Consider the following 8,709-nt stretch of genomic DNA (forward strand, 5'->3'; position numbering starts at 1 on the left):
AGATCAACTCGCTAACTTACTATTTCCACCTTTGCACGCCACAGGCCTCAGCGGCACCTGTCGTGTGTGTGTGTGTGTGTGTGTGTGTGTGTGTGTGCCTGTAGGTGCCTGTGTGTGCCTGTGTATTTTGGGTGGTTATCTTAAATAGATGAGCACTTTTAGTCAATCTCCACCCTCTAGCTCCAATCACATTTTCTAAATTCATATTTTAAGTATAATGAAACAATTGCAATGCAAAATAAATCGACCTAAAAAAATGTTTAATTATAATAAGTGTTCGGTACCAAAATTCAAAGGGAGATCATTTGCAGACATAAATTTGCTAAGTAAATGACAAATGTCCCACCAACCTGCAAATCACACTAAAATGTGCTAGGAACTAGATTGCCAACACACACACACACACACACACACACACACACACACACACATGCACACACCGCTGAGCCGTGTGTGCTCTCAGGGAAGGGAGCGGCTTCGAGTCACTCCGTAGAAGATGTTTGTTTCCTGGCATTTCCTGAGATGCAACAGTAATGCTGTAGATGGATGTGATGTTTAGTGCTGATTGTCAGCTCGACAGACTCTGGGGTCCTCTGGGAGAGCCTTTGGGGATTACGCTGATCATCTTAGTTCACATGGGAAGATCATTTCTATCCTAACTCACATGCGTGATGTGGGGTGGTGTGTGGTCCAGCATGTTAGAGGACAGCTTTGGAGAGTCTGTTCTCCCTCTCTACCATTGTAAGGATTCCACGGACTCCACTCACATCGCCAGGCTTACATGACAAGCGCCTCTACCCACTGAGCAACCTTGCCAGCCCAGTTGTGAGCAGGACCATTCCCGGTGCAGGGAATCCTGGGGAAATGGAACTGAGCAAGCACTTGTCGCTCTGCCTCAAGACTGCAGGTGGCATGTGATCAGCTGTCTGAAGTCCCTGATACTGCAGCTTCTCTTTTATGGTGGACATGAGCCTGGGACAGCGAGCCAGGAAAGGAAACTCTTTCTCCAGTAAGTTCCTTTCATCTGAGCATTTTATCCACAGCAACAGGAAAAGCCTAAGATAATACAATCGGGATATGGAAATCCAGCTCAATTACAAACACTGAAACTCAGTTATAAACTTTCACAGATGTTTTATTTTTAAATAAAATATACTTTGTTAAGCTATAGAAGTAAAGTAAGGAATTAAAAATCAAGCAAAATAAATAAAAGTATATATTTAATCTATGGAGATAGGAACCAATTTTTCCAGTTGAAATTTAATATTTTTTTATTTACTTTCAATTTTAGCCTCAAAAGAAAATGAATCAGATTTTTGTCATAAGCAAACAGAAGGTAGCAAGCCAATCCTAGTGCAAAGTGACAGATGTTTGAGATACTATGCAACTTAAAATGAAATGTCATACAAAATGCAAAATGGATACAACAATGCATATGCATGTGTTTATGAACATGCAAATATATGCATGTGTGTATGTGTTTACATCTTTAAGCTAGTGTTTACAAATAGATGAATGCATTGTTTTACCAGATAGAATATTAAAATGGCTTTTCATATTTTATTCAGCCCATTGCTGGGATAGGTAGAGATGAAGCCAGGAGAAGGGTGAGGTTTGCTGGTCACCAGCCCAGCCTAGCTCCACCCACCCCACCCCCAAGGTAAGGCAGAGCAGCATAAAGTAGAATAACCAGTGTCCTTCTCTGGACCCCATTTGTATACATGTCCCCCCATACACATATATACACAAGTGTATACACATATACCACACACATTTGCCACATCTCACACACACACACACACACACACACACATACACACACACATCACACACATTCACCACATACATACACATACACACACACTCACAGAAGTATACCACACACACACACACACACACACACACACTCAAAGGTACATTGCACATGTATTTACCACATTCACATACATGCACATGGAAAGCCAGAAAAAGAATATAATAAACATTTAAAAAAATTAAATAGAATGCAATGCCAAAGCTTCTGAGGGCTACAAGTTGAATAAAGGGTAGATAAGCTATGGGATCATACAGTATAAAGAATGTGTCACCCCAGGAGGCCAGTCACAGACATGGTGGGAAATGTAGCAGTCCAAGGCAAAGAGAGAAGGAGAGAGACAGGGAAGACATGAGTGCTGGGTGCCGGGCGTGAAGTGTACATGCAGCCTCCAGACTGTCAGGGTGGCCCGTTAACAAATTGCAGCTCTGATGGCAGATGCCTACAAATAGAAGAGAGAGAACAGGTACTCATCAGGCATGCGCACCCACCCAGCTCCAGTTTGATGAAACTCCCTCGGGGAGGTGGGATGAAGTTCTGCAATGGGCATTATCCAGGACATCTTCCTGGATTCTCTCAGAAGTCAGTGCACTCAGCTTCTGTCCCTTCCTGATATATAAAACATAAAGGAAAACCAGTGAGTACGCGTCACGTTTGTGCCCGCCCCCCTCCGGGATCATAGGATATCGAGATCTTAATTCTCCTTAGGGTTCTTGTCTGTCAACCACCCTAGAACTTAAAGGGCCTTCCAGACTGCTGCCACCCCATGCCTAACCCTCTTCTGTTTGCAAAGGCCCCATAGAAAATCTCTTTCCCTGAGAACCAAGAGTTGATACGGCGTCCTACATGGACAGCTGCCCCTCAGACCCCTCACTTACTCTGACCCTTGGCTAGGGGACCATGATTCTTTCGGCCTGGTGAGATCAAGGCTGATCGCCAGAAAATTCCATCAGAGAGATGAAGGTGTGTGATGTTTTCACAGTACAAAGTGGGATGGGTAGAAGTGAGGGGATAGGAGCCCTCAGTGAAGCCTAAAGTCACTTCCTGGAAACCATGTGACCAAGGCCATCAGCAACCCAGTAACCCCTGCTGCCTGTCTGCTGGCCTCCAACCCTGGACCCCACCTCTGTGACAGTCCTATGCTATATATTTTAATTCTTACCTGTGCTTAAACATTGATCATCAGGTACCTCCTCATGATGGTTCATGAAATGAGAATTCTGCAGTTACCGTTGAAAATCTTTACGGCCATCCTTTGCAGAGGAATTGATCACACAGTGGTTTACTAGCTAGGAAGACAGATGAATTGTGGTACCCAAGCCTCAGTGTCGGGAGCTCAGGAAGGCTGTGATTTAATGCGATGCTGTTGGATGCCAGCCAGACACCCAGTGTCCTGCTCAATCCAGAAGATAAAATATACAGCTTACCTGGCCAGAGGCTGTCTTTCCCCTTCAGTGTTGGCCGTGACTGCAAGACATCGAGTCCCACTGAGTTCTCATTTCCCACTTAGGATGTCCTCCAAAGCACATGGGCTGACTTTGACCTACAAGTGAGAAAGCAAGGACAGACACTCATGCTATTTAAATGTATACCGGTCTTTAAACAAACAAACAAACAAACAAACAAACAAACAAAGGCCTAGTTCACCAGCAAAGAGTTATAGAGGAAGATATTAAATGGCCCTGTTGGTTTATCAGTCATCAGTTCCCCAGCACCAAAGGAGGGCAAACACCAGAGTCACAGTGTTAAAGCAGCAGTAAAAGCCCATTGAGGAAAAACTTCTGGTAAAGAGAATAGAATCTCTGGCCTGGGTAGAGACCTAATAATATTCCAGCTAAATGGGGTCCCCAGACTGGCTAAAGGGGCCACCCCTAAGAAGGTACATTCACCTCAAGCCATGTTAAAGAAATGGATGGAATAATAGCCCTTTAATGAGATACTATACTATTCCTTCCCAGAGCTCCCACCACAGCCCAGCCTCTAGGAGCAGGGCCAACCAGAGGTTCAGCTGCATCTGCCCAAACACCCTTCTGAGTGAAGACTCAAACAGGTGCAACATTTTTCTTTCTTGTTTTCTATCTCTTTCACATGCTGACCAGAATCTAAATTTGTTTTTTTCTAGTACTTTGAGCTTCTTTCCTCAGCCCCTATCCTCAAAAAGTGGCTATCTTCAGCCATGTGGCACGCCCATGCAGAAACTCACACACCTCGGCCTTTTCCTTCCCTCCCCCATTCTCCTTCTCTGGTCAGCTGCTGAGAGTTCCTGCTGCCTACTCTGTGGCTGTTGTTTGGTTGTTTACTTGCTTGTTCTGTTTTTACCCTTTAATCTTCTGCTTGCTCCATTCATGAATTCTTATCTTAATAAGAAAGAGAATAAAAAGGGCAGGAAGGGACCCTGATTTCCCCAGGATCAGCGAGTCCAGAGATTTCTGTGTGGGAGTCGTCCTCAGCTTCTCAGACTGGACAATTAACAAATGCACGCTGTTCACTGGGTTTACTCAATCGAGGTGGTTTCTGTTTTCCATTTGTATGACAACTGTAGATTTCTGGAATCAGAGCATCGTGAAGGAATTACCAACCTGTGCCCCTCTCTGGAAATTTTCTCGATGATCTGACTTCTCAATCGTGAGTCCTTTACTTCCCGTATTTACATATCTGTTGAAACCCAGGTGATTAAAAAGGAGCTGTCAAGGTTGATGGTCCTAAAATTAGACACAAGTGCTCATCTTTAATGTACATATTAACATAGATGGCTCCACTTCCCAGTCCTCGATGAACCTACAAGGAAAGATACTGAAACACATCAACGAAGTGAGATCTTTTATTCTTAAGAAAAAGAAGGGCAATCTCAAAAAATAAATAAATAAATAAAAATAAAAAGGAGATTAACAGTATGTAAATCAATCTGCAATGGAAAACTACTCCAAAGATCAGGCAGGCATCCATATGTAAATTCAATAGGTAAACAACCAAATTAATAAGAGATTAAAGTAGAAGGATGGCTTGCTGGGAGAAGGGTTTCATAGTAAGATGGTAAAAATCACCAAAATTCAGTATGCAAAATTACCAACATCTTATTTAAGAATTTTAACTGAGGGTTAATGTGTAGCAACTGCACTTAAACTGCCCTCCCATAACTAACATGAGAAGTCGACAGTAGTCTATCACACCAAGAAGTATTAGGCAGGTGAGAAGGCTCAGCTGGTAGAAGTTGCCACTAGCCTGAATATCTGAGCTTCATGCCAGGGTCTCATGTGGTTGAAGGAGAAAAGTTGTCCCCTGAGCTCCACACACAAGTTCCAACACCTATGTCCCACCCCTCAAGATAAATGTAACAAAAAGAAATAATAAAGAAGTGTTGTAGACAGGTTTTTTAGTCATTTTACTCACTATGACTAATCTTTGAAATAATTAGTAATCATCAACTGTGTCTTTAAATAAACAAAAGAGGTTCTGGTGGCACTATCTTCAAACAATTCCACACACATTCAGTCACCAGAAAAATGATTGTAAAACATGCCCTTGAAGTTCTGTTATTTGTTTAATAAAAAGTAACCTTGTACTTAAAAGAATTATATGAGATTTATGCATTCCTCTTTTTAATATGCTATGAATAAACTCTATAAATAAAAAAAGAATTAGAACAAATGTTTCTGATATAGTGCCAGTGTGACAGAGATGGGCCAGAGGTGGGTGCTGCTCAGCTGCAGGACTGCTGTACTGCCCAGCACACAGCTGGATGGTGTACTAAACCTGGCCATGTGTAAACCATTCAATTTTACCTCTGATAGAAATCAAAGCCAGAAGGATCCAGTCAGGGTTGTGACAACTATTTAATCCATCAGCGTATGGGAAGCACGACACGGCTGGTAACTTTCCCCCAGAAAGCTGTGGTTTTGTAAAGAGCCCAGCAAGGCATATCCACCTCGTGTAAGCAAAGGTTAAGCCAGCAACCTTCTCTCTGAGAAGCCGGGCTGTTCCGTCCTGGATGCTCTTTCAGAAGCTGGGGTTGGATTGCAAGACCTACACTCTCAGTGGTCCTTAGAAGGTAAGGCAGGCAAGGTTCAAAGCTGTTTGGGTTGTTTGTTTTGAGCTGCTCAAAAGTCCTTTGTAATTAGAAATTAGATCACCTTTGGTCTCAGAAGCATGTGCCTGGGAAATAAAGCCAGGATTCCCTCCAGGCAGATTCTGAACCCCAGCAAAGTCCTTAGAGGAAATGTAAAACTATCTTGCTTTGATCCATGAGAGTTGATGACTTTAACATCAGGAGTGATGTACTGTTTAGAAGAAGAGTCCTGATGGCAGGGACTCAACAGCCAAATGAGAGTTCGGTTTCTGGGGGTGGGGGGTGGGTGGGGTGGGAGCAGTTAAACTGTATCCAGGGCTTAGGGACTATCAGTTAAGGTGTCTTGGCAATCAAGCTACCCGTGGCTTTTCAGAGGGACCATAGACAGATGTTTTGAGGACTCCCCCACAGTCTCCATCTGGACTCTGGGCTGCTAAGTGCTCGGGAGGTGCTGTCCCGCAGTTCCCTTAGGCAAGATATCCACTTCCCTCACATCCCTGATATGTGCGCAGAACCAGACAGGTTCTCTCAACCACAAAAAGACCAATAAGTTCAGTCTCTACTCAGAGACTGTTGATAGATATCTGGGTATTATAAATTATACTACAAACTACCCTCCGATAGGAGGGTGCACACACTCACATGACCCAATGAGGTTCCCCCACAGACCTTTCCTCTGGTTAGATAACAAAACAAGGTGGCTAAACACTCACTCAGAGGTCTAAATTGAATGTTTAGATTCACTGTTGGATGAGACCAGGGTGGAAGGTTTGGCTTCGGTGGTTGCTCAGGCACCAAGGAGTTGGTAGAGAAGCCTCACTTAAAACAAACAAACAAAACAAAACAAAACAAAACAAAACAAAAAAACCTCCTGAGTGTTGCACAATCGCAGTGCCTATTTTTAATTATTTATTTAATTTATTTATTATTATATAATACTAGTATTATATAATACTAATTATGTTAGTGGAGGGGAGCATGCTGTGGCATGCACGTGGAAATCAGAGGATTTTCTGAGAGTCAATCATTTCCTTCCACCGTGGAGTCTGGGGATGAAACTCAAGTCACGAGGCCTCTACCCACTGAACCATCTTTCTGGTCCGTGAATTGCTTTTATTCTAGCAAGTGCTCTCCAAACAAGCCCAAGGCTTTTGTGTCTTTTATTATTATTATTTTATTGTATGTGTATAGATGGTTTTCCCTGCATGAATATCTATGTATCATTTGCATTGGATCCCCTGGAACTGGAATCACAGATGGTTGCAAGCCACCAAGTAGGCACTGGAAAACAACCAACCAACCAACCAACCAAACAAACAAACAAAACAAACAAACAAAACAATCAATGTCCTCTGGAAGAGTGGCCAGAGTTCTGAAACCCTGACCCATCACTTCAGCCCCTGGGCTCCAGCCCATCGCATCTAGTCTCTGTCACGAACCTTGCCCTCTGCTCTGCTCCTCAACACCCTTAGAGCCTTGCCTTACATCTTCACAGCCTTGCTGGCCTCCAGACAGCTGTCTGCCCCACAGGCCTTACCACAGAAGCTGGCGTGATCCAAGGTGTTTAGTCTATTTCACTGATGTCGAATTAACATCGTCCTACATGGCAATCTGTAAGAACTGTTCTGTGTGGCCATGAAGTTATCCCAGGAATGAGCTAAGCCCAGTCCACACACGGATGCACCAAAACTTGTTAGACTATACCAGAGTCACGCCTGGAAGAAAGAAAAGGTCCCTGAGCTGTATGCGGTCAGGAGTAAAGGAACCTGTCTAAAGAGAGAGGGCGTGGGGGGAGGGAAGAGATCTCCTTTGTCCCGGAAATTACCTCAGGAGTTCACAGGCATGGGAGTTGTGAATTGACCACTCACCAGTGACTGGTGCAGCAACTTGAAGTGGGGGAGGGGAGGTGTTCATAGTTCAGAGATTGACTGAGTCCTGTGGTCTCCAGTTAAAGGAGTGACTGTGGGAAACCTCACTGGAAGCAACCACCACAACAGGTGTTCAAAAGTTCCAAGCACGTGCGGAAATGTGTGTCATGCTCTCCTGTCCTCAGTGATGACTTAGGGTCTGGCCTTGAGGACCCTCAAGACCGCGTCAGTGAGCTAACCCAGAGCTCACACCTACTGGATTCCTGAGCACATCAGTTGGTGTCCCATTAGGAAGGCAGACTGCTTCAGGGGTCACAAGCAGGGGTGTTGGACAGACATTAACTTATGAAATCATAGTAAGAGCTGGATGCAGGGGATGATGGGGGTATCAGGCATTACTAACGCTCCACACCTCTGCTAGAACCAGCATGCCCAGGACCCTTGCAGCATGCTGGTCCCTGCTTCCCAGGGCAGAGCAGGCTGCCACGGTGCAAGAAGACATCCACGCTTGCCAGTCAACACTACAGGAGCTGCTGCAGTCGCCTGCTCCCACACCCTCTCTGCTCTCTTGAATTGGAGCCCAGTGGTCATGTCTAGCTAGAGCATCCTCAGAAACAAGAGTTCTCTCGCTGCCTCCAGCCTGGTATGAGACCTCTGCAGCCCAAAGCCTTTAGGGGACCCGAGCTTCGTTTGAAGCTTATGCCGGCAGAATAAGAAGACACAGAAAGACCCTACCATGGCAAATGTAGTGGTGAGTACTTGGACAACCCCTGGCACAACACTTGGAACTTATTTTTAAGAGGTGCCCAGCTCTGATCCACATGACTGACCACACTGGTGTCTGTAGAGATAAACACAAGCAGACAAAGGTAGAGTTTTCAGCAGACTTCTGGTGAGAAGAGCAGAGTTGAGTTTATTTTTCCGTTTGGCTGATGGAGATGGCTGAGTGTTTAGGAGCACTT

Source organism: Mus pahari, chromosome 1 (assembly GCF_900095145.1).
Source record: "Mus pahari chromosome 1, PAHARI_EIJ_v1.1, whole genome shotgun sequence".
Lineage (NCBI taxonomy): Eukaryota > Metazoa > Chordata > Mammalia > Rodentia > Muridae > Mus > Mus pahari.